Here is a 27,649-nt window from a genome sequence, read left to right as displayed (position 1 = left end):
CACTGACTTGTAGACCATAGAATCAACAAAAGCAGAATATCACAAAGGTATAAATTGGTTGGCCAAGTCATCCATTCAATTGTGCAATAATACATTTAGAAAGGTGGAGGGATTAGTAAAATGTAACTTGTCACCCATAAATGGTTTGATTTAAATTAAATATATAATTTTTTTATTTTAATTTTACTTTTGGTGCTTATCAATCATATGGACACCACTAAACCTACCTAGCACTGCACCGCTTCTTACACTGTTTTTAAGTCTTCCACTGCCTGGCTTGCTTGATACCCTCTTCACTTAAGTAACTTGAAGCCACATAGCAGAGGATATAAAACATCAGTTCAAGTGAAAGACACTGGTAAGTTCAAGAGCATATAATTGTCCAATGATATGGGCTTGCCCACTGCGTCGAGGTCACCTCTATCGACCAAGTCCCTAACACTTTGGGGTTCACATTGGGGCGCAGGGCACCCCCAAATCAGCCCAGCCATGAACCACCCCAGGGTATCACAGTAGTAAGCATTGGGACGTGGGGTAAGCATTGGGACGTGGGGTCCCCTGAACTGTTTAGTCTGGGCCACTCCGGGGCATCGCACCCTAACACTTATAGTCACTAGTTTTTCACTACCTCCTATGTGTGTTATTTTATCCATGTATATTTTTTCACCCACTTTATATCTAATTTTAAAACACTTTCTACACTCAGTAACTACCTATGCGTATCCTATACTTTATCACGGGTGGTCTTCAGATTGCCGACTGTCGGGATCCCGGCACACAGTATACCGGTGCCGGAATCCCGACAGCCGGCATACCAACAGATTTTCTCCCTCGTGGGGGTCCACGACCCCCCTGGAGGGAGAATAAATAGCGTATGCGCGCCACCGTGCCCGCAGCGAGCCCGCAAGGGGCTCATTTGCACTCGCCACGCTGTCGGTATGCCGACGGTCGGGCTCCCGTCGCCGGTATGCTGGTCGCCGGGAGCCCGGCCGCCGGCATACCATACTACACCCCTTTATCACACCTCACGATTTTCTACTAGTTTGATGCCTTGGGGGGGGGTTCATGGCTGGGCTGATTTGGGGGTGCCCTGCATCCCAATGTGAACCCCAAAGTGTTAGGGACTTGCTCAATAGAGGTGACCTCAACGCGGTGGACAAGCCCATATCATTGGCCAATTATATGCTAACAACCTCTTATTATATATTATATATTGTAATTTACAGTAATGATTGCATAGTGCATCTGCACCCATTTCATCCCCTGTATTACCATAAAATCTCAGCAGATAGCACCTCTCATTACAACCACTAGGGTGTGCAGTCTAGACCCATTTACCCTGGTATACAGTATGTCTGGTATTACCAGAACAAGGATTATCACCTTGATAATGAACTTTCATCAGCAATAACCAACAGGGTTAATTTTGTGATGGTAAGCCCTTTTTATATGATGCTTCAAAGACAATTCTTTTAACAGGTAAAACACTGGTATTCTTCAGCAAATGTGCTCTGTGCCTTTTGATTTATTAGTCTGTATTCTATGGCTACAATAACTTTTTAAGGATCATCTGCCACTCCTGGGCCAGTCCTGTGTGCTTGACCCTCCAGGCTGTATTATATGGTTACTGTCCATAATGTCCAATGGATTATTGCAGAGTAGTTCACAGATGGATACAAATTACTCTAAAAATAAAAATATTTTATTTATGCCAACATGCAAAGTCTAACACATATACAGTGCATCTGGAAAGTATTCACAGCGCTTCACTTTTTCCACATTTTGTTCTGCTACAGCCTTATTCCAAAATGGAATAAATTAATTTTTTCCCTCAAAATTCTACACACAATACCCCATAATGACAATGTGAAAAAAAATTTATTTTTTTTTTTTTTAGATTTTGCAAATTTATTAAAAATAAAAAACTTATAGGCCCTACACACTGGGCGATTATTCTCAAAGATCTCATTAATGAACGAGATACCGTTCATATCTTTGAGTGTGGATGCACCAGCGATGAATGATGCGTGGCCCCGTGCTTGTTCATCGCTGGTGCCCCGTCGGCTGTACATGCAGGACAAATGAAGTTTATAACAAGCACTCAAAGAGCGTATATAATGAGAGTATCTAGAGAGGTGAAATACCAAAACAGCTGTGCATTCCAAACATGAGGATGTGTGACCACTCACTATAACAATAGAAAGAAAACAAGGGGTGGAATTGCATTAACAAAACAATAAGCGTATTAATGAGGCAGAATAAATATAGTTATCAAGATAAATAATGATATCAGACATTTAATACACAAGTATAATGGAACAAATTCACTGAATACATAGGAAAAATGCATATGAAAATATTCAGAAATAAGTATTCATTAAATATATCTTATAATAATAGTGTTCACTCTAGGATTTTTTTAGGGCAGGGTGCTGAGCATTGAAGAGGGCACATTTTTATTTTGAAGGGCACATTTTTGATGTGACGCTTTGCGCACAAAGCATAGCGCATATGTTTATAGTTTTTGTACATACATTTTGCCCTTAGTAAATCATATACCCATGCATACATATAAGACAACTAACATCTGTACTGAGAAACATACTGTATATGTACAGTCTTCTATGTGTTATAAAACAGAAAAGTTTTAAACAATGGGTTAAAATATATAGGGGAAAAAATAAGTCTGTTCTACTAGGGAAATACTGTAAGCAGTACATGCTCACTGCTTACCCTGTTCTTTCCCTCTTTATCAGAGTGCGGTGTTATTTACAGTGCCTCCTCTGACATCCAGTTGGCTAAAGGATAGAAATTGTGTTCCAATTTCAGAGGTGGGCAAGGAGTAGACAACAACATTGTAACATGCACTCTGACTGTTGCATTCTGTATACAAGGGGGCGATTTATGGTCCTGCAGGGTGCCCTGCTTTTTAACATTTCAAAAATGGGCAGGGTGCAGCACCCTGCTGAAACAGCCTAGAAGGAACACTATAATAAAACCAAAAGCATATAAAGATATACAGTATAACTCTCTAATGCTTTTAGAACTCCTTATGGTGAAGCAGTGAAAAATGTAGAGGAGTGAGCCAGTGGAGAAGTAGCCCATGGCAACCAATTAGCTGCTACGATAATTTTATAGAATGCACTTTATAAATGTTACCTCAACATTGTTTGGTTGCCATGGGCAACGTCTCCACTGGCTCACTTCTCCACTGATTTCACTGCTTCATGAATAAGCCCCTATATCACTGCTCTCATTAATGTGAATCAATAAAAACAATGTTGTATAAGAAATAAGAAGTTATTGTACATGGAATACTTGTCTCGTACAGGTTTCAATTACTATAAATACCCAAGTTCACATTATGCCATACAGTGCTCTTAGTTCAAATGATGCCACATTGTGATATGCTTATTTCACATAATACAGTAGTTGTCCTCTCTCCAGCATCCTGCTAGAGGCTCCTGTTTCATTGATTAATCTCCTTCTGCCTGTATTATAAATAAAAAACTTGGATTCTTAAATTCTTCACTACAGCTCAACTCTGCCTGCTGAGGTGCTACTAAGGAGTTTCTTTCCAAGGACAGTTATTTGCTGTAATCACTGTGATCTGCTGTAGTTGCTCAAGAGTACCTGCTGACACATCTCATTAGCCCTTCCTTGTGGAACCCCTGGCAGGAGAGACAGCAGCATATGATTGCATAGTGACTTCTTATCTGTGCTGTTCTGGGTCAGGTGTGCAGTGATCCATATTATCTGCTTCTACTATTTAGCAGTGCTATTGAGCTGGGTAAGAATTTCTATTAGTAATCTTTAGTTAAACACATTTGTTTAATTAGAATATCTGGTGTCCCTAATAATTTGAAGGATGGTACACAGTCGAGTCACATTATTATGACCACCAGTTTATACCCAGAGTAACTGCCATGTACAGCACAGACAGCAGCTACACGCAGCTTTACTGTTGTTTTAGACACACGTCTTGTAGCCCCCAGGTTAATTTTGACTGCAGCATGTCAGTCAGCCCCATGCACCTTCGTAGTTGACGTTCACCTCTCACATCAATGGCACATGGTGCTCTGCAGTTTCCACATCGGTTATTCGCCATGGTGCCATTTGTCCAGTCATGATACATCTTCACCACAGCAGCACATTAACAGGTCACAAACTGCGCCATTTCAGAAATACTGCCACCCTTGGCCTGAAAGCCGATAATCATCCCTTTTGCAACTCGGAAAAATCGCCACTTTTACCCATGATATGTGTAAAGACAACCAATCGTACACCTTATATACCCACCAAGCCAGCGCACGACATGTGATATACTTCATGGGCTTCATGTATACTTCATGTATACTGTGTGTATATATATAGTATATATATATATATATATATATATATATATATCGACGAACTAAGAATCCTATTGGTACATTACTTACGCTGCCAGATACTGGACAAGGATTAATATCAATTCCTCATGACATCCTCCCCGGTTATTCCTATATTCTATTTTCTGCCGAAAATACATAAAAACTTGCAAAAGCCCCCAGGAAGACCCATCATCGCAGGGATTGATTCCCTCACATCCCATCTGTCGGAGTATATTGATGTCTTTCTAAGTAAATATGTGATAAAATTACCCTCATATCTCAAAGACACCAATAGTGTATTAGACATCCTCAAAAACGGCTCTTGGAAAGAAACCTACTGGTGGATCACAATCGACGTAGAAAGCTTGTACACCTGCATCATCCATGAAACTGGAATCTCAGCATGCAAAAAATTCCTAGACAGAGATATGGAACTGACACCAACACACAGAGAAGCTATTTGTGACTTCATCCGGTTTATCTTAAGCCACAATTAGTTCAAATTCATAGACTTCTTCTTCTTACAGACGTGTGGCACCGCGATGGGGACAATCTTCGCACCAAGCTTCGCGAATCTGTTGATGGGGAGCTGGGAAGAGGAACACATTCATTCGAACAATCCATTCTCCAGTCAATTGATACTGTACAAAAGGTACATTGACGATATCATCATTATTTGGGATGGAACAGAGTCATCTTTTCTGGAATTCTTTCAAAACATCTCTTGTAACCAGTTTAACCTCAAGTTCACAGAGAAGCATAACCAGGATTCAATAGAATTTCTGGACCTGACACTTTCCTCAAAAGACCTAAAGATCACAACCTGTAACCATATCAAAAAAGTGGACACTAACAGCTATCTTCACTTTAAAAGCTGTCATCAACAAAATTGGAAAACTAATATATCTTACTCCCAATTTCACCGGGTACAGAGAAACTGTAGCTCCATTGAGGACCAAGACAAACAACTTAGAATCTATGCAGACAGATTTAAAGAAAGAGAGTACCCAGTGGATGTCATTGAAAAAGCACTAAAAAACCCGCACCAATCCAGAACTCAACAACTTGGCAGATATTAATCTAACGGAGAATAAGTTCACAGCCCCATTCATTACAACCTATAGCTGCCATGAAAAGATCATCCGCCAGTCTCTCAACAAACATTTGAATATTTTAATGATGGATCCGGTTCTAAAAGATATACTGCCTCCTCAACCCCAAATAGTATATAGGAAAACAAGAAACCTAAAAGAGATCCTGGCACCAAGTTTACTTAAACCCGTCATAACCAACCAAACTAAAAAATGCCAGGGCTGCTATAAATGTGGAAGCTGTAATATCTGTAAACTGGTCCATCGTGATCGGAAAAGGTTCTCAAACAGTAAAAATTCTTGGGAGTATACAATCAAGCATTTCATAAACTGTAATTCCACAATGGTTATCTATCTTCTGGAATGCCCATGTGGTTTAAAGTATATTGGGAAAACCAAAAGAATACTTAAATTGCGTATTCAGGAGCACGTAAGAAATATCAAAAACAAGATAACCACACACGCAATCTACAGGCACTTTCATGAAGTACATAGGTCAAACCCTGAGGAAATGACTTTCAAAGGTATTGAAATTGTCCAACTGGGAGAAAGAGGTGGCGATATTTTGAACAAGCTATCCAAGAGAGAAATGTTTTGGATTTTTTAACTACAGACACTTGCACCCCTTGGCTTTAACGAAGGTTTTGAAATCGCCCCTTTTCTATGAACATTATTTTCCTAGCATTATTGGATTTCATAAAATTATGTCACTATCACCTGTACACTTAATCTTTCACTTGTTATCCATTTATAGATTTATGCATCCACCTCCATACACACTCATTTTATATCTTTCACTTCTATATATTCACCAATATACCATATGATTCACATCACTATTAATATAAATATATTATATGTGTGCTAATAACAATTACCTTAACAATGTATTTTATCATTGTCTCTATGTCAAAAAATGGCTGTGCGTTTCAGTACATTTTAAAGTATGAAGTGGCCTGAGGAAAACTTTAGAAAAATGGCCGTGCGTTTCACAATATCCCGGAAGTGACTCTAAGACTGACTTTAAGACTGCTTATGCCTCTCTACTAAGCCGGACCGGAAGTGACGTTCCGCCGCCGCGCGTCACAGCGGAAGTGACGAACTGCGGCTCACAGTGCGTTCCAGCACTGTATTCTATGACTACCGCCCCTGTTCTTAACATCAGCATCCGGCGGAAGTGACGTGGCGCGGCTCACCCTGCGCTTCAAAGCCACAAGATAGGATTCCTGGCTTCCTGGCATATACGTTTCCGGCGGAAGTGATGTCACCGCTTTTTATGATATTTTAATACTCATTTTTACGTTGTTCTATCCCCTTTATAATACTGGGTCTTACACTATATGTACTTTTAGTTAAGATTGCTTCTTTTTATCTTTACATAAACCCGGTTTTCAATCCTTTGACAGGAAGTGATGTCACACTTCCTGTCCCATGTGACCCTTGTATGTCTGCTATTTAACTCCTGCTTTGCTCTCATTGTGCATCCCCTTGATGAAGTCCTCTGCTTTAGGATGAAACGCCTTGGGACTGGGACTTGCTGCTTAACCCTGAACTTCCCAGAGTGGACAGATAAGCTGTTTTTATTTGTTTATCTTGTACGTTTGCTACCTGCATTTGCTTCAGGACTGTTTACTCAATTGCCATAATTTTATGACACTGGGACTTGCTGCCTAAACCCTGAAATTCCCAGAGTGGACAGATAAGCTGATTTTATATGTTCATCTTGTACGTTTGCTACCTACATTTGCTTCAGGACTGTTTATTAAATTGTTATACCTTTTTATTTTACCATGCTCTCATTCGGTTATTGGGACCAGCTAGGTTCCTAATTAATAGTATTTGGTTTATACAGTACACACTATGTTTCTCTTTCTTTTTTAATTTACATGCATCAAAGTGTCATCAGAATTGAAGACGTGTAAAGAGATAAGTCATACTCTGGTATTTCACACTCTCTCACGTCTCACATGGTGAATTATCACATTGTAATTATTCCAAATCAAAACACCAGTAGGCGCTCTTTTGCACTCCATTTTTGTATATCTGTAACCCACTTCTGGGCAGGAGCTGCCACCCACTAATAGCTGGGGGGTGTTTAATGATTGTAGGTATATATTTACTATATGTCTTTGTTTATATTAGGATCGTCCTAGGCGCTATTCTTCACTTTTTTCACACATATATATATATATATATATATATATAGTTTTTATATATATATTTTCCCCTTAGTGTATCATATACCCCTATATATATATATATATATATATATATATGACACCCGTGTAACACCCACCATCTGTACTAAGAAAAATACTGTACATGTCCAGTCTTCTTGAAAGATTGGCTGTAGCATATTACTAATAAGTAGATAATAATAAATGTATCTTCCAGTGCCGAAGTAGTTATAATCCTTATGTATTATAAAACAGAAAAGTTAAGCAAAGGGTTAAAATATACAAAATAGGTACAAAACAAGTATGTTCTTCTACTAGGGAAATACTTTAAGTAGTACATGCTTACTGCCTATCCTGTTCTTTCACTCTTCATCAGAGTGTTGTGTTTTGCAGGCAGCCACAGCAGTGATGCCATTTACAGTTCCTCCTCTGCGATCCACTTTGATGCCATTTACAGTCCCTCCTCTGCGATCCACTTTGCTAAAGATAGAAATTGTGTTCCAGTTTCAGAGGCAGGCAAGAAGTAAACAACAAGCACTATGAATGTTGCATTCTGTATACTAGGAGGCAATTTATGATCCTGCAGGGTGCACATAAAAAGGGCAGGGTGCTTTTTAACATTCTAAAAATGGGAAGGTTGTGGCACCCTGCTGAAACGGCCTAGCAGGAACATTTTTTATATATTTAATATAGATATATATATATATTTCTCCAAAATCACGGTACTGGAGACTAGTTGAATGAAGCAACATAACTTGTATTATGGGTAGACGCACGTTTCGGAGCTACAGCTCCGTCCTCAATACCATACAAGTTGTATGGTATTGAGGACGGAGCTGTAGCTCAGAAACGTGCGTCTACCCATAATACAAGTTATGTTGCTTCATTCAACTAGTCTCCAGTGCCGTGATTTTTTAGAAATATATGTTGGACTACACTGGCACGGGGACCCGCTGTTTTTCAAGAGTAGGAGTGCCGGCTGCTATGGACAATATATATATATATATATATACATACATATATATATATATATATATATATATATATATACAATCACCCATAGGAAGCGGCATTCCACGCATAAAAAAAATTCAGTCTGGTTAGCAAATATAGTGCAACGTTTCAATGCCTACTTTAATCCAACAGCATTTCCATCAGGATATCAAGACATGATGTTGTCCTGAAGAAAATGCCATTGGATTTAGAGAGAGTAGTTTGGAGGCATGAAAGGCAGATTTTGGACTATCAATGGTAATATTGAAATTTTCAATGATAATGGTGGAGATGTCAGAGGGTAGGAAGTGAGGGAGCCAGGCAGAAAAATCTTCTAAAATTGTTTGGGTTGCCCAGGTGGGCAATACATAGCTGCAACACGCAGAGAGAAAGGAGTGTAAATTCTGATAGAATGTACTTTCAATTATGTAAATATGAGTAAACCAACCTGTTCTAGAACTGTGTATGCGAAAGATTGGGATAGTAATAATCCAACCCCACCACCTTTACTGTTACCAGGCCTGGGGTTGTGTGTGAAGTGGAGACCACTGTGTGACAGTGCTGCAGGGGAGGCCGTGTCTGGTTGTGTGAGCCATGTTTCTGTAATAGCCAGCAGGTTGAAGTTGTTAGATATGAAGAGGTCACAAACAGATTTTAGTTTGTTACAAACAGAGCGTGCATTCCATAAGCCACATTTTAGTGATTTGGAGGGAGATGGGAGACGTGATGTTTATTAGGTTAGCTGTATTTCTATATTGCTGTAAATCAGGTGAATGTGAGTGGGGCAAGTGTTTAGGGCATGGATTAGGTGAAATGTCACCAGCTAATAGCAGTAATAGAGAGAAATCAATATAGTTGTATGAGATTTGTGAATGTTTTTTATGGTGACCAGTTGTGGATGTTATTGTCAGAGTACAAAGATGAGTAAAAAGCTCATGAGTGTTAATAAGAGGTGAGTGGATAATTGAGGTGGCAATGTGTACAGCAGGGTGGGTTACAGGGAGAGTAGATGACGTATTAGCTTTGGAGAGAATACCATGGAGTGCAATGAAGTGCAATTTGAGGTGCATGGTGTGTTTGAGAAAGAAGGCATTTAAGTTAAAGCATGAATGTACTGTATGTGCAAGTTTTTAAGTTAAACACCCTTTGCCAAACAGCATAAATTCTTCTAGGTACACTTGCACAGAGTCAGGGATTTTGTAGGATTATAGTCAGGTGTATGATTAACTAGTCATACCAAACAGGTTGTAATGATCATAATTTTATAGTAGCCAGCAAACTTCAACAATCAGTTTAATATCACGTTAACAAGTCTTGTTCTATGTACTGTATACTGTGAGTTAGTATGGTTTCTAAGGGGCCCATGTATTAATTATTGGGTTTTAGACCTGATAATTAACATTTCTTCTGCTATTCACAGCAATAGAAAATTCTGTATCGTCTGGATGTATTAAAAATAACATCCAGGGACAGGGGCTCTGATAGTAACCTGCCCCTGCAATGTTTAAAGTAAAGAGATCACATCATAGATCAGTTTACTTTTTTGCTTCAGGACCATCTGTGCACGTGCAGTCATCAGATAGAGTATGTGCGAGTGGCTATTACCATGCTCTCTGTAAATTATGCGATATGTAGCCTCTAGGCTACAATAGCTAACAACATCTTCAGTCGGGGCCAAGCTCCAAAATGCTTGGCATTCTAGATCTTACTAAATCTTAATAATTTAGCAGCCCCCATAGTAACCAAAGGGGGCTGCTATTGCGATCAAGGAATACTTACATTTGATTGGGGAATTCCCACAAAATCTGTTTAATAAATGTTATCCATAATGAATTACAAAAGAGAACTGGCTTCTGGCTCATAGACTACTAGTATGTGAAAAGGGGAAGCAGTTATTTTCCCGGCTGTTGGGATCCCGGCAGTTGGAATCTCCACGCCACCCCCCATGGGGGAATAAATTAGTGTGGCGATAGAAGCTCGTCTCCGAGCCCGAAGCGCAGCAACCCCGCAGGGGGACAAGCTGTGCTCGCCCTTGGGATCCCGCCTGTCGGGATATCGACGTTGGTCTTATGACTGCTGGGATCCCGACCATCAGGATCCCATACTGAATCCTGTGAAAAGGACAAAAAAGAAAAAGCCAGAGATAAACACTGAAATACAAAAATACAAGCAAAGGGTTTGTGCTGCAATAGCCAGAGAGGAAATGATAGCGGAAGGAAGTACAAAGAAATATATAATTATCTAAAAAAAAAAAAAGTAGATAAATATCTCTTCTCTGGTGGCAGTTGCAGATCAGTCCAAAATTCAAATAGGGGAGCCACACCAACTGCTAGTGAGTCCCAACTGGCAATGTTTTTCAGTGTTTAGGTTGGCAAATGGTTTAGCTCCCCTATTTGAATTTGGACTACGCTGCAACTGCCACTGTAAAAGAGAGATTTATCTTTTTTTTTTTTTTTAGAGAGAGAATTATGTTTCTTAAATATTCCCATAGCCGTTTTTAAAATGGGTACAGTGTGTGCGGTGCACATGGGCCCCTAAGTCAAGAGGGTCCCACACCGCACACACTGAACCCATATATTCTACTTACCACTCCGGAGTACCACGGTGGCGGCCCTCCAGTGCGGGCATAAATCACTCAGAAAATGGCCGCTGCAGCCATTTCCGAGTGATTTACGTAGGCGCCATGTTCCCGGAGACCTGCGCATGTGCAGTAGACTCTGGCATTATGCCAGAGTCTACTTGCTGCAGAGTCTACTTGCTACCAGAGAGGATGGGGTCCGCAACGGAGGCTGCACGCAGGTCCCCTCCTCTCTTAAAATGCCCCTGAATATCCCCCAATGTGTTTATGGAAGGAAGTCAGAGACCAAAAGATGGATGATAGCCTAGAAAGGAATCATGGACAAATGGTGAAGAAAAAAAAAACATTTCTGGAAGTACAGGCATGAAGCAGGGAGAGAGGGAGAGACAAATCAATGCTCACTTTTATAGGGAATATTCCTGGATAGCTGTCAAAACATATTTGGATTCAGATGAACATTATGCTGCGGACCCGAAAGGCGATACTAAGCATATCGGGAATGATAGCCAGTGAAGGGGCCACAGTATTTCCTGGAAGCAGAGCTTGCTGCAGTACTAGCAGAACTACAGATGCAAGAGCGGCGCCTGGGGCAAAGGTCCTGGTGTGATCCTGGGACAGCAGACAACAAACTTCTGCTATCCCAGAGCCAAGAAGAGCGAAGTGTGAAAAAAAGCAGACAGACAATGCCGGCTGATGTCTGCCTACTTATGATTAAGTTGAATAAATGATTAATAGACAGCTCTGATATTTTTTGGACTGGACTATTATTATTGTTCCAACCAACTAGTTGTTCCAATTAGTTTGTTGGTTGATACAACAATATTGTTGTGATGTGTGGTGGCCACCTTAAGGCATATATAAAGCTCAAATTAGCATAACAGGAGAGAAGTATAAATTAAAATTAATGAAGTGGGTGGTCTTAAAGTTCATGTAAGCGGGACTTTGAAATTATTTTGTTGCACTTGTTTGGACCATATTTGCTGACCAGAAGAACTTGAAATACTGGTTAATATCCTGGACTTCTGAAAGAGACTGACAATCATGTGAACTGAATCTGACAGAGGAGTGGTAGGAAGAGTACAGTGTGATGATATTATTCTTGTCAGCAATCTCTGCCCACAACAAAGGAAACACTGGGGAGATGGATATGCTACAAGAAAATCTCCAGCGCACATATCAAGGGCATAATTCAGACCTGATCGCTGCAGAAAAATTGTACTCTAATGGGCAAAACCATATACACTGCGTGGGGAGCGGGGTGCAGATATAACATAACATGTGCAGAGAAATTTAGATTTGGATGGGTTATTTTGTTTCTGTGCAGGGTAAATACTGGCAGCTTTATTTTTACACTGCAATTTAGATTTTAGTTTAAACACACCCCACCCAAATCTAACTCTCTCTGCACGTTATATTTGCCCCACCTGGACTGCACATGGTTTTGTCCATTAGAGAACAATTTTGCTGCTGCGATCAGGTCTAAATTAGGCCCCTAGTCATTATTTGTACTTCTCCCCACTACTTCCTCAGGATAATTTAGATTGTCCTGCACACATAATATAATAGTGATATTTAGCTATAGTCTATACTGAATACAGGATATTGGCAAGCTAAAATTCACTGTTATATTATAGAGGCTTAGGGGCCAATTTATCACCATCTGCATACTCAGATGCAGCCAGACTCGCAATGCGATAATTGTACGTCGCATGGATGTATCTATTATCGCATGCAGGAAGAAAGCTCGGTCTCTGCAAACGGCCTCCACAGCATTATCAAGGTAGTTTTCTGAAAAAATACATTGATGTCCTGCTGCGTATGCGCCGCCACCAGGTACCCCCCACCCCACCCCGTGACTACTCCCCCTTCCCACCTGTATACATACTTACCAGTCCCAGGAGCCAGTGATTGGTTCTTCTGCAGGCCTGCCGGGCTGCTGATCCTGTGCGCTGCAGTAACCCCCGGTGCTGTAAAGTGATCTGCGGTTTTGAAACATAACTTTACTGCACCCCAGGTCACAGCAGCGCACAGGAGGTCCCAATGACCGGCAGCCCACACCGGAGCACCGATCACCAGCTCCTGGGACTGGTAAGTATGGTTTTTTTTCAACTTTTTTTTAAAACTTTGATCAGCTTGTGTGTCCATCGGAAACACAAAGCTGATCACCGGAGCCCGGTCCCTGCACAGCTTTCTCTGCAGAAGTAAGGATCTCGCAGTGAGCTCTGTGATAACGCGAGCTGAAGCTCATTGTATTTTTTTTTAACAAATTTGTTTTTCGTAAATTTGCCCAGATTGCATTTCCTATTATAAGTATGGGAAATGCGATCTGACTACTAAAAAAAGTGAATTAAAGGGTTTGGAACAGTTTTTCACAAAAATTGCTCCAAAGACCCTTTAATACATTTAAGTGATACTAAAATAATGTGAAAAGTGTGCAAAAACACCCTTTTTCACATTATTTTTAGTAAAAAAAATGTTAATAAATATATCCCTTAATCTCTCTGGAATGTGTAGAAGATTGTTGGAAAACTGAAGGTATATTTACTAAAATTCGATTTTGGAAAGGACTTTATGAATCTTCCAAATCGATTGAAATAGATTCTATTTGGTATTTGTAAACTAATTGAAATATGCCTTATTTACTAAAAATCGATTTTGCATTTGATTTTCAAATCAGATACGATGTGGATCCATCATTGGAAGGGATTTAGAATTAAATGTATGAAATCCCTTCCTAAATCGAACCTCAAATCCCCTTTGAAATCCCAAGCAAATGTAAAATCGAATAGAACACCCTCATTGCTTCCTATTGGTTCAAATGTAAAACATGCACACAAATTAAAGGGGAAGCTCTCTCTTTACATTGTTTTAAATGTGAAAACATAATTGATGTCTTTTTAATTTGGTTTATTTTTAATGCCATTATGCAATTGACGGCAACAGAGCACAATGTCAAACTTTTTTGCAAAATTATATACAAATATGCATTTTGAATAAAAAGTTTTATTTAAAAAAGCATTCTCTTATGGATTGGGTGGCTATATGTGCCTCTTTATTAGGTGTTCTATTAACACATACTGGTATCTTACACAACAACCATCCCTCTAGCATTTGTCAAACAAGATTTTTGACAGACAGGGATTAATTGCTTAGTATGTAGACTTCATGGGATGAATCAGGATAGGCAATTACTTCACTCATGTTTTTGGTAAATTGTAATGTATTTTCAGCAAAATTGCCCAAAATTGTGCTCTGGTGCAAGCTATTGCATAATAAATAAAAATGATATCTATAAGTATAAATATGTGCTCTGTTCAACTCATGAAGCTGCTGATGATGTTCAGATTTATTCTCCAGGTTTTTCTCAGGTGGTGTTTTACATTGTGTAGGTAGGTGCACAACATACCATAGCTTTGGGCATCCATTTTTGCTACTTCTACACAGCCCTATGTGTTTTTTGGTACTTAAAAAGTAATCACTATCAATTTCCTATCTTTACAATGGGTTTAGAAGCCAAAATCGAATGTCTAAGATCATTCTAAACATTTAGAGATTTGAGGTTCGATTTTGAGGTCAATTTCAAATCAAACTTTAGTAAATTTGGGGATTTCATGTTGTTCTATGGGAAAACATTGATGTTTTTCAGATATTTAATTTCTATTGGGATATGAATTGAATCTGCCTTTAGAATCAATTTGACATTCGATTTGGGCTTTAGTTAATCTGTTCAACCCAAATCAAATTGAAATTGAATTGAAACAGAATGCCAAATCCCTTGAAACAGCAAAATCAAACTTTAGTAAATTTTGCCCCTGGAGGCTATTCTCCCAGCTCTGCCAAACTGCCATCGGGATCAGGACTATGTCTAGGTTGACAGTCATGAGGTTGACCCCATATGGTCAACATGCATTATGGTCAACATGGACAAAAGGTCGACCTATGAAAGATCGACACTGGACATGGACAAAAGCTCAATAGGTTCAAATGGTTGACATAGAAATGGTCAACACACATATGGTCGACACATGTTTTGTGGGTGTTTTTAATTTATTTTACTTTTTCCTTCTTTGACTATCCAGGTCACAAATCATAACCTTTAGTAACCTTGTAGCAAGCAAAGTGAGACACTGTGCCTGAAGCGTGGCGAGTGACACGTTTCTATAAATAGTGGACCCAAATGAAAAAAATATCCACACTAACCCCAAAAATGCAAAAAACATTTTGTCGAACATTTTTGTGTCAACAGTTGCCATGTTGACCTTTTGATCCTGTCAACATTGTGTCCATGTCGACCTTTTCCAGTGTCGACCTTTCATAGATCGCCCTTTTGTCAAAGTCAACCTAATGCATGTCAACCATATGGGGTCGACCTAATGACTGTCTACCTAGACAATGTAGATCTTCTATACTACACCCACACCCATCACACAGCCCTTTCTCCAGTTTAAAACCACTGGGGTGAGAGTCTTTGGGATCAAGCCATTTTATCCCAATGTCCTTTTTCTATTTCTTGGTATCTTCGATACTATCCTGATTCTTCTCTAATCTGGTTGTCTAATCTTCTATCTTCAGTGTCCTTCTGTTGTTTGAACCATTTAAAAAAATATATAAAGTACTGTATGGTTCCTGCTCTGTTTGGAAAGGGGAAGGTTATTGATATGTTTATTAGAGTGGACTTTAAATATAATAAAATTTTTATATCTGCAACTATACCTTGCACCTTGTGTACTGATAATATGCATGTCTGGCAGAGCCGGATTAACAATGGGGCAGGTGGAGCTGCAGCTTCAGGCCCTCCCATACAAATAGGCCCAAAGGATCCACTGCAGTATAGACTGTGTTGACGGGTAAAAAAAAAAGTCCTGTCAACACCAGCAGAATTGCAGTGTCCTGCCCATTCACCCCCAGCCGTCCTAGCCACACACACTCCTTCACCTGGGGCTGTCCGAAAGCCCACCCACTTATATGCTGTCACTGAAGCCCCGCCCCCTCATGGCTGCACAAAATCGGGGAAAAACATCCTGTCAGCGCCACACCCATTCATTCCAGCCGTTCTTAGAGCTATGCTAATTCACCAGCGGATGTCTGAAAGCCCCGCCCACTCATAGCCACACAGCCACCGATGCCCCGCCCACTTACAGATGGAAAAAAACCCTGCCCCCTGGCAGGCCAAAGCTCCGTCCGTTCACCATCCACTCAGACAGTTCACACATCTTACTTGGCAAGTAGTGGGAACTAGCAGCCGGATAGTGGCTCTGAAATTGTGATGGAAGTGGGACCACAAAGGCTGAGCTGCAGCTGAAAATACTGTGCTGAGGAACACATGGAATAAGGGCAGCTGTCACCATTCCTGAGCTGAAATGTACATGCATCCCACAGGTTAGTGTGTAACGTCTGGTACTGCTCTTTGTGTACTGTGATATTAACCTGGAGCTCCATTTATCTGTGCCTATGTATGTGGGGCAAACATGCCGGCAGCTGGAATGCCGGCGGTCAGAATACCAACTGTGGCATCCCAATAGATAGAATCCAGATGGGGGTCAGGTAGTATGCTAACCGTCCCCCATAACCCACTAACCCTCCCTTACTGCAGCCTAAACCTAACCCTCCCCCATCCCCGCAGCATAACCCTAACCCTCCCCGTTGGTGCCTAAACTTAACCCCTCCACCTCGCAGCATAAACCTAAACCCTCCTTCCCTCAGCCTAACCCTTACTGCCCTCGCCCTCCTTCCCCACAGCCTAAACCTAACCTCCCCCGCCCTCCCCTCTGCTTACCTCTCTGGCGACCCGGCAGTCAGTCGTTTGGGATGCTGGTGCAAGGATCTCAATCTGGATGGGTTTATTTATCGCTGGGATCCTGACCAGATCCAGTGTATACATTATATACTGTACTCATGTGTATACAGCATATATATACATATGCTAGCTGTTCTATGTGTTCTTCGCATGGGAGTTTATGATTTTCCCGGTTGTAAATATTAATTAGTGTAAAAAAATTGGTAAATCTATACAGATGTAAATTTGAGAAGTGTACTATGCAGATGATACACAACTGTACTTGTCCTTTGCTCCTGGCACTGAGAACCCAATAAGAACCCTAAATGGCTGTGTATGAATGCCAGTTGGCTGCGACTGAATCCGGATAAAACAGAGGTCCTTATGATCGGACAGCAACATCAAAGGACAAGACTGCAGCACAGCGAATCAACTGTACCACTGTTCATGTGCAGAATCTTGGCATTGTCCTGGATGGTGGCTTGACACTTAAACATCAGATATCAGCCACAATAAAATTCTCATTCTTTCGTCTGAGGAACATAGCCAGAATCAAGCACTTAATTCCCTCAGATGATCTGCCAAAAGTCATACATGCATTGGTATCATCTCAATTAGACTACTGCAATGCCCTCTACCTGGGCCTCCGAGCAAAAGAATTGTACTGCTTACAGCTGGTGCAAAACACAGCTGCCAGCAGGGCCGGTGCAAGGTTTCTCAGCACCCTAGGCAAACCATCTTCTTACTGCCACCCCCACCCCCCCTTCTCCGCCCCCCCCCCCTTCCTCACACACACCCCAATACCAACTGTCCAGTCCCCCAGATGTAAAGTTGGCTTCCTACAAGTTTCACAGCCATTGTCATCCTCCTTGGATGGGGAGAGAAGAGTGGGTCTGCCCCCTCAGGGCACGCTGCTTAAAGCTGCCTAATGGAAGCGTCGGATCTGTGTATATATACCCGGCGTAATAAACGCAGTAGACAGATTACAAGGTAACCTGAGGATAGTAGTAAAGCACTGAAACGTTGTTGTAATCTGTGTACTGTGTTTATTACTCCGAGTGCCGAATCTTTGACGTATATGGAATTGTGCAGCACCAGCGGCTATTCTTTCTATTATTGGAGTGCTGGACCTTTGGAACTATATATATAATAACCAAATATTCGTTGCAAGAGAGCAACACTAGAAGTAGATTGCTTTTTGGGAGCACTCTTTTAGATGAACATTTTTTTTGTATAATGAGTTTGACATGATTTAAATAAGTTAAACCGTAACCTTTAATAAACTTTCCTAAAATAGGCGGGGTAGATATAGAGGCAGTATCTATGTGTACATGCCACTCAGATATGTGCATTCATTTTATTACACCCCTCAATAAAGTATTCTAATATTTAATTTAGAACAATTAATTGTATTGAATAAATATATTGGTATGTGGTGAATATATTCATGAGCATGTCATGTGTAATATGGTAACACAAGAATAGTGAATAAAATCAGATGTACATGAATCATAGCCAGTAGTTAATGATATGTATCTTAGCTGACACAACCTCTTACCTATTATTAATTTATACTGAAGTCATGGTATGTATCTCCAATAACAGAGCATTTTCCATACCTTAGCTTGTTTAAATACTCATGATCATCCTAATCACATTGATGCATTGCTGCTTGTTAGATGTATTTTCCGACTTTTTACTGCCTGCTATGAATAGCTGTGTGTATCTGTCTACACTTCCCCTACAGGCAGAAGATTCTAACTCAGCTCGATTTTTCTACTGGATACTATTGTGACAATAAACATATATATCAATGTGGTATCCTATTAGCTGCCTTGTATCCATGTGTAACAAGTTTTACAGTTCTGAAACCTCTGCCTGCGGGCAGAAGATTCTGACTCAGCTTAATTTTCTACTGGATACTTTTGTGACAATAAAATAAGAATTTACTCACCGGTAATTCTATTTCTCGTAGTCCGTAGTGGATGCTGGGAACTCCGTAAGGACCATGGGGAATAGCGGGCTCCGAAGGAGGCTGGGCACTCTAGAAAGATCTTAGACTACCTGGTGTGCACTGGCTCCTCCCACTATGACCCTCCTCCAAGCCTCAGTTAGGTACTGTGCCCGGACGAGCGTACACAATAAGGAAGGATTTTGAATCCCGGGTAAGACTCATACCAGCCACACCAATCACACCGTACAACTCGTGATATGAAACACAGTTAACAGTATGAAACAATAGAGCCTCTCAACAGATGGCTCAACAATAACCCGATTTAGTTAACAATAACTATGTACAAGTATTGCAGATAAACCGCACTTGGGATGGGCGCCCAGCATCCACTACGGACTACGAGAAATAGAATTACCGGTGAGTAAATTCTTATTTTCTCTAACGTCCTAGTGGATGCTGGGAACTCCGTAAGGACCATGGGGATTATACCAAAGCTCCCAAACGGGCGGGAGAGTGCGGATGACTCTGCAGCACCGAATGAGAGAACTCCAGGTCCTCCTCAGCCAGGGTATCAAATTTGTAGAATTTTGCAAACGTGTTTGCCCCTGACCAAGTAGCTGCTCGGCAAAGTTGTAAAGCCGAGACCCCTCGGGCAGCCGCCCAAGATGAGCCCACCTTCCTTGTGGAATGGGCATTGACAGATTTTGGCTGTGGCAGGCCTGCCACAGTATGTGCAAGCTGAATTGTACTACAAATCCAACGAGCAATAGTCTGCTTAGAAGCAGGAGCACCCAGCTTGTTGGGTGCATACAGGATAAACAGCGAGTCAGATTTTCTGACTCCAGCCGTCCTGGAAACATATATTTTCAGGGCCCTGACAACGTCTAGCAACTTGGAGTCCTCCAAATCCTTAGTAGCCGCAGGCACCACAATAGGCTGGTTCAGGTGAAACGCTGACACCACCTTAGGGAGAAACTGGGGACGAGTCCTCAATTCTGCCCTATCCATATGGAAAATCAGATAAGGGCTTTTACATGATAAAGCCGCCAACTCTGACACTCGCCTGGCTGAAGCCAAGGCCAATAACATGACCACTTTCCACATGAGATATTTCAGATCCACGGTTTTTAGTGGCTCAAACCAATGTGATTTTAAGAAACTCAACATCACGTTGAGATCCCAAGGTGCCACAGGAGGCACAAATGGGGGCTGAATATGCAGCACTCCTTTCACAAATGTCTGAACTTCAGGTACTGAAGCTAGTTCTTTTTGAAAGAAAATCGACAGAGCCGAGATCTGTACCTTAATGGAGCCCAGTTTTAGGCCCATATTCACTCCTGCTTGCAGGAAATGCAGAAATCGACCTAGTTGAAATTCCTCTGTTGGGGCCTTTTTGGCCTCGCACCATGCAACATATTTCCGCCATATGCGGTGATAATGCTTTGCCGTAACATCTTTCCTGGCTTTAATAAGCGTAGGAATGACTTCCTCCGGAATGCCCTTTTCCTTCAGGATCCGGCGTTCAACCGCCATGCCGTCAAACGCAGCCGCGGTAAGTCTTGGAACAGACAGGGGCCCTGCTGCAGCAGGTCCTGTCTGAGCGGCAGAGACCACGGGTCCTCTGAGATCATCTCTTGAAGTTCCGGGTACCACGCTCTTCTCGGCCAATCCGGAACCACGAGAATTGTGTTTACTCCTCGCTTTCTTATTATTCTCAATACCTTTGGTATGAGAGGTAGAGGAGGGAACACATAAACTGACCGGTACACCCACGGTGTCACTAGAGCGTCCACAGCTATCGCCTGAGGGTCTCTTGACCTGGCGCAATACTTCTCTAGTTTTTTGTTTAGGCGGGACGCCATCATGTCCACCTGTGGACGACCCCATTGATTTACAATCATTTGGAAGACTTCTGGATGAAGTCCCCACTCTCCCGGGTGGAGGTCGTGCCTGCTGAGAAAGTCTGCTTCCCAGTTGTCCACTCCCGGGATGAACACTGCTGACAGTGCTAGTACATGATTCTCCGCCCATCGGAGAATTTTTGTGGCTTCTGCCATCGCCGTCCTGCTTCTTGTGCCGCCCTGTCGATTCACATGGGCGACTGCCGTGATGTTGTCTGACTGGATCAGCACCGGCTGGTGTAGGAGCAGGGATTTTGCTTGACTTAGGGCATTGTAAATGGCCCTTAGTTCCAGAATATTTATGTGAAGGGCAGTCTCCTGACTTGACCATAGTCCTTGGAAATTTCTTCCCTTTGTGACTGCCCCCCAGCCCCGTAGGCTGGCATCCGTGGTCACCAGGACCCAGTCCTGTATGCCGAATCTGCGGCCCTCCAGAAGATGAGCACTGTGCAGCCACCACAGAAGAGACACCCTGGTTCGTGGAGACAGGGTTAGTAAACGATGCATCTGAAGATGCGATCCGGACCACTTGTCCAAAAGGTCCCACTGAAAAATCCTGGCATGGAACCTGCCGAATGGAATTGCTTCATAAGAAGCTACCATCTTTCCCAGGACCCGCGTGCAGTGATGCACCGATACCTGTTTTGGTTTTAGGAGGTCTCTGACTAGAGAAGACAACTCCCTGGCTTTCTCCTCCGGGAGAAACACTTTTTTCTGGGCCGTGTCCAGAATCATTCCCAGGAACATTAGACGTGTCGTGGGGACCAGCTGTGACTTTGGGATATTCAGAATCCAGCCGTGCTGGCTCAGCACTTCCTGAGATAGTGCCACTCCCACTAACAACTGTTCCTTGGATCGTGCCTTTATTAGGAGATCGTCCAAGTATGGGATAATTAAAACTCCCTTTTTTCGAAGGAGTATCATCATTTCCGCCATAACCTTGGTAAATACCCTCGGTGCCATGGAGAGTCCAAACGGCAGCGTCTGGAATTGGTAATGGCAGTCCTGTACCACAAATCTGAGGTACTCCTGGTGAGAATTGTAAATGGGGACATGCAGGTAAGCATCCTTGATGTCCAGGGATACCATGTAATCCCCCTCGTCCAGGCTTGCAATAACCGCCCTGAGCGATTCCATCTTGAACTTGAATTTTTTTATGTATGTGTTCAAGGATTTCAAATTTAAAATGGGTCTCACCGAACCGTCCGGTTTCGGCACCACAAATAGTGTGGAATAGTAACCCCGGCCTTGTTGAAGTAGGGGTACCTTGATTATCACCTGCTGGGAATACAGCTTGTGAATCGCTGCTAGCACCGCCTCCCTGTCTGAGGGAGCAATCGGCAAGGCGGATTTTAGGAAACGGCGGGGTGGAGTCGCCTCGAATTCCAGCCTGTATCCCTGAGATACTATTTGAAGGATCCAGGGATCCACCTGTGAGCGGGCCCACTGATCGCTGAAATTCCTGAGGCGGGCCCCCACCGTACCTGGCTCCGCCTGTGAAGCCCCACCGTCATGCGGCGGACTTGGAAGAGGAAGCGGGGGAGGACTTTTGTTCCTGGGAACCTGCTGTTTGCTGCAGCCTTTTTCCCCTGCCTCTGCCTCTTGACAGAAAAGACCCTCCTTTTCCCCGCTTGTTTTTCTGGGACCGAAAGGACTGAACCTGATAAAATGGCGCCTTCTTAGGCTGTGAGGGGACATGGGGTAAAAATGCTGACTTCCCAGATGTTGCTGTGGAAACTAGGTCGGAGAGACCATCCCCAAATAATTCCTCCCCCTTATAAGGCAAGACTTCCATGTGCCTTTTGGAATCTGCATCTCCAGTCCACTGGCGAGTCCATAAGCATCTCCTAGCAGAGATAGATAATGCACTTATTTTAGATGCCAGCCGGCAGATTTCCCTCTGTGCATCTCTCATGTATAAGACTGAGTCTTTTATATGGTCAATTGTTAGCAGGATCGTGTCTCTGTCTAACGTGTCAATATTTTCTGACAGTTTATCTGACCACGCAGCGGCGGCACTGCACATCCATGCTGACGCAATAGCTGGTCTGAGTATAATGCCTGAGTGTGTATATACAGACTTCAGGATCGCCTCCTGCTTTCTATCAGCAGGTTCCTTAAGGGCGGCCGTATCCTGGGACGGTAGTGCCACCTTTTTAGACAAACGTGTGAGCGCTTTATCCACCCTCGGGGGTGTTTCCCAACGTAACCTATCCTCTGGCGGGAAAGGGAACGCCATTAGTAGCTTCTTAGGAATTACCAATTTCTTATCAGGGGAAGCCCACGCTTCTTCACACACTTCATTTAATTCATCTGACGGGGGGAAAACTACAGGTAGTTTTTTCTCCCCAAACATAATACCCTTTTTTGTGGTACCTGGATGTAAGATCAGATCAGAAATATTTAACACCTCTTTCATTGCCTCAATCATGCAGTGAATGGCCTTAACGGGCATTAAATTTGACTCATCGTCGTCGACACTGGTGTCAGTATCCGTGTCGACATCTACTTGTGCCACCTGAGATAACGGGCGTTTCAGAGCCCCTGATGACTTTTGAGACACCTGGACAGGCACGAGCTGAAGACTCGGCTGTCCTCAAAAACATGTCGACACAGCCATACCGACACACTCCACACACACAGGGAATGCTCAGTGCCAATTTTAATGCCCCCCCTCTCTTTTCCCTCTTACTGTACTGTAGAATTGCAGGGAAGAGCCAGGGAGCTTCCTTCCAGCCGAGCTGTGAGGGAAAAATGGCGCCAGTGTGCTGAGGAGATAGGCTCCGCCCCTTTTTCGCGGCCTATTCTCCCGCTTTTTATGGGATTCTGGCAGGGGTATTTACCTCATATATAGCCCCAGGGGCTATATATTGAGGTATTTTAGCCAGCCAAGGTGTTTTTATTGCTGCCTCAGGGCGCCCCCCCCCCAGCGCCCTGCACCCTCAGTGACCGGAGTGTGAAGTGTGTATGAGGAGCAATGGCGCACAGCTGCAGTGCTGTGCGCTACCTTGGTGAAGACAGGATGTCTTCATGCCGCCGATTTTCCGGACCATCTTCTTGCTTCTGGCTCTGTAAGGGGGACGGCGGCGCGGCTCCGGGACCGAACATCAAGGCTGGGCCTGCGGTCGATCCCTTTGGAGCTAATGGTGTCCAGTAGCCTAAGAAGCCCAATCCGGCTGCAAGCAGGCGAGTTCGCTTCTTCTCCCCTTAGTCCCTCGCTGCAGTGAGCCTGTTGCCAGCAGGTCTCACTGAAAATAACAAATTCTAAGACTATAACTTTCTAAGAGCTCAGGAGAGCCCCTAGTGTGCATCCAACCTCGGCCGGGCACGAAATCTAACTGAGGCTTGGAGGAGGGTCATAGTGGGAGGAGCCAGTGCACACCAGGTAGTCTAAGATCTTTCTAGAGTGCCCAGCCTCCTTCGGAGCCCGCTATTCCCCATGGTCCTTACGGAGTTCCCAGCATCCACTAGGACGTTAGAGAAACATATATATCACAGAATAGTGTCCCGTTTACTGCCTAGTATCCATGTATAACAGGTTTTACAGTTTCTAAAACCTCAGCCTGCAGTCAGCCAACATGTGCCAGTGTGAATGAAGATGAGAAAAGTCTCTTTCATGGATAAATTAGCACCAATTGGTGCTTAGTTATAACAATTAATCTCCCACCTTTTTATGTGTGTGTATAATACCCTACATAAAATGTTATTAGCAATTATCTTATCATTCTGAACACTAGGGGTATGATTAATATGAATAACGGGAATAATCTCTGCCTCGCACACATTGGTACAGTTTTTCAAATCACTTTTGTTATAACTCAAATGACTGAAATATAGTGGGTGCAGGGATTCTCCGCTGAGCAGTTTGATCACACTGTAAGTATGTCATAACAGGAACTGCCTGTAACAAACATTTACACATGAAATAACATATTGCGCATAACCCCCCAAAAATTTTCAGATCTTTAAAGCGTATCAGCGGATAGATGTTCCCCTTATTTGACAATGCATCCCCGGGGCACAATACAAAAAAACACAAAAAAACACACACAAATTACCTAAGGTTTGGAGATGGTGTACGAACTGAACTATTTCCCCTAGCACTTAGGCATTAGTCTAATTATTATGTAGAACATGTCGGCTGTCACAAAACACACCTAGACTATTTCCAGCAATTAATTGTAAGAAATGCATTATTTGATTAGTGTTAATCTTACTCAGTAAGAAGCAGAGATTATATTATTATTATACGTCCAGTGTGTATATATATACACACACACTATTGAAGAAAGGAAGAGCGGCACTCGGAGTCTTTATGAAGAGTCAGATGTATTAAAAAAAAAAATCAAATAGCCACCTATTTGATGTTTTCTTAATACATCTGACTCTTCATAAAGACTGAGTGCCGCTCTTCCTTTCTACAATAGTGTTACCAGCATTACAGAGGGCACCGGGGCAAGATAATAGTTATTGGGGAGTGCCGACCTATCTTCCAGTATATATATATATATATATATATATATAATGTTTTTTTTTTTTTCCAGCAAAGACAGTGGCCGACACTCCGAGGAGATATTAATGATAAATCGCATCACAACATGTCCCCTAACACATACTGTAGCCCATGAACACATACATGTATACACACACACCCCTTCCCTGCTGTGCATGTGTGTAAGGATCCCCCCCCCATGAAAATCATGTGTGTTGCCCTTAATTTTATATATATATATATATATATATATATATATACACACATATACACACAGTAAATAGAGAGCTGATAGGTCCCATGAAGTACTCACCCCAGAGGAAGCAGGCAGGCAGTGGTGAAGCAGCGTCGAGTTGGCGCAGGGCTCACTGGAGGCCAGCGGGTCACAGTGGGCGGCAGGTGACATGCTGACAGTGACGGCCGTGGCACAGGACCCCCACCCAGGTGCAGCTGACGGCTAGCTGTCAGCTGCAGTCATCGTGAACAGCGGCAGTGGGGGGAGGCAGCGGTTAAGATGCAGGAGCCCAATTGCCGCGCGCGGGGGGGGGGGGGGGGGGAGAGCGGAAAGCTGGTGACAAGATGCAACGGGTAACATGCGGGAGCCCACTTGCGAGGGGAGGGGGGGAAGCTGGTGAAGAGATGTAGGAGGGGGAGATACTCGGGGAGGCAGCAGGTAAGCAGGGGGGATGGAGTGCCGGAGCGGGCATCATGCAGGAGCGGGGGGGGGGGGGAGCTGCAGTGTCAGCTCGGAATTTGTGGTACTCGGGAGCTCATGCGAACCACGGCAGCACCCTGTACATAGCTATGCCGGGTGTTGCTATCGCGGAGGTGGGGGGCGGCAGATTGCAGGAACAGGACTCGCAGGCTGCTCCTCGTTTCTAAAAGAATAGTAGGAGCTTGGCTGTGATAAAGTAAGCCAGCGTTCTTTCATTCACTGTGCAGTGCCGCCCTCCAGTGGTCGCCGCCCATAGGCAGCTGCCTAAAGCTGCCTAGTGGTAGCGCCGGCCCTGGCTGCCAGGCTGTTAACTAGTCAGCCCCGTTCCAGCCAAATAACACCCATCCTCTACTCCCTTCACTGGCTGCCTGTAAGATGGCGAATCATCTTCAAGATTGGCTTACTGAGTTTCAAAGCACTACACGAGCAGGACCCAAGGTACCTGAAGCAGCTTCTGATTCCATACTGCCCCACTCGATTACTGCGATCTGCAGATGAAGGACTTTTAGCAGTGCCTAGACTCTCCCATAATTCATCGGGGGGTCGAGCTTTTAGCCATGCGGCTCCGACTCTATGGAACTCACTTCCCCGCACAGTTCGAGAGGCCCCCACTCTAGAATCCTTCAAAAACAGACTCAAGACTTTCCTGTTTATTCAAGCATTTCCATAATGGCCCTTTAGAATCTCCATGCTCTCTGTATTTTATGAAAAGCTTTTCTGTACTTCATTGTTTCTGTACTATATTATGTTCATGCTATCTGTTAAATGCCTTGAGTCCTATTGGAGAAAGAGCGCTATATAAATAAAATTATTAGTGTTATTATTATTATTATTAATGTAAGTAAATATTAATCCATGGTTCTTGGTGTTACCCATGGAGCACCTGTAGCAGATATGGGAAAAAGTGACAGGACCACTTTTGTAGTTTACTAAATTCTACACACTGGAGGTACAATCCAAATTTTGATCCGATTGTCTATGCTATCATTCACGCAACATAAACAACGCATCGGTTATGACGTCGTTATTTCAACCCCCTTTTCATCCCCTTAGGGGAGGTTTATTAAAATTCTAATTACGTAGTTTTCCTATCTCCCACCTGCAGAATACCTATGTTACATTGCAGCTTCCTAACATATCGGGAAGTAAGAGAATTAGTGATGAGTCAGTGAGTGAGTGAGGGCTTTCACATTTATATATATTTACTTAAACACTTTGGTGTTTCTACTATGTTGGCGGTTAACATGTCAGCATTGGCAGTGTCGACAGCAGAAGGTCAACATTGATGATAGTGACACCTTTAAAATGTCAACACTGACAGAATATCAATATTGGAAATGTTGACTTTGTCATAAGGTCAACATTTCCAGGAGGCTTACCATTAGGGTTAGGGACAAAAGGAGAAGAAAACCTGAATGTTCACATTACATCCACGCCAACAACTGAATGTTGACATTGTAACTTTACTAAGTAATATATCAAGCCCTATTGACCTATCTATCTAATGGGTCTGCTTCTGAGATGGACGGAGCTCTGTTCATAGGTGTGATTGATGAGTGTTTGCATACAGCGCATGCGCAAATGTGAGCTTATGGTTTT

At 42.8% G+C, this 27,649-nt stretch overlaps 1 protein-coding gene and 1 long non-coding RNA gene across 3 annotated transcripts in view; one reads left to right on the top strand and one right to left on the bottom strand.

Annotated features, from left to right (window-relative positions):
• The window catches only part of GDF11 (growth differentiation factor 11), a 611,389-nt gene that overhangs the window by 354,171 nt on the left and 229,569 nt on the right, over positions 1 to 27,649 (top strand). The window lies entirely within an intron of this gene.
• LOC135012894 (uncharacterized) overlaps positions 1 to 27,649 on the bottom strand; it is a 35,738-nt gene that overhangs the window by 6,728 nt on the left and 1,361 nt on the right. For both annotated transcript variants that reach the window (XR_010211745.1, XR_010211739.1), the window contains exon 2: positions 7,988 to 8,121. This is a non-coding gene — a long non-coding RNA (uncharacterized LOC135012894). The remainder of the gene's footprint in view (positions 1 to 7,987; positions 8,122 to 27,649) is intronic.

The sequence above is a fragment of the Pseudophryne corroboree genome, chromosome 2, assembly GCF_028390025.1.
Source record: "Pseudophryne corroboree isolate aPseCor3 chromosome 2, aPseCor3.hap2, whole genome shotgun sequence".
Taxonomy (NCBI): domain Eukaryota; kingdom Metazoa; phylum Chordata; class Amphibia; order Anura; family Myobatrachidae; genus Pseudophryne; species Pseudophryne corroboree.
The sequence above is the reverse complement of the archived record's forward strand: the minus strand, read 5'-3'. Positions and strand labels throughout refer to the sequence as shown.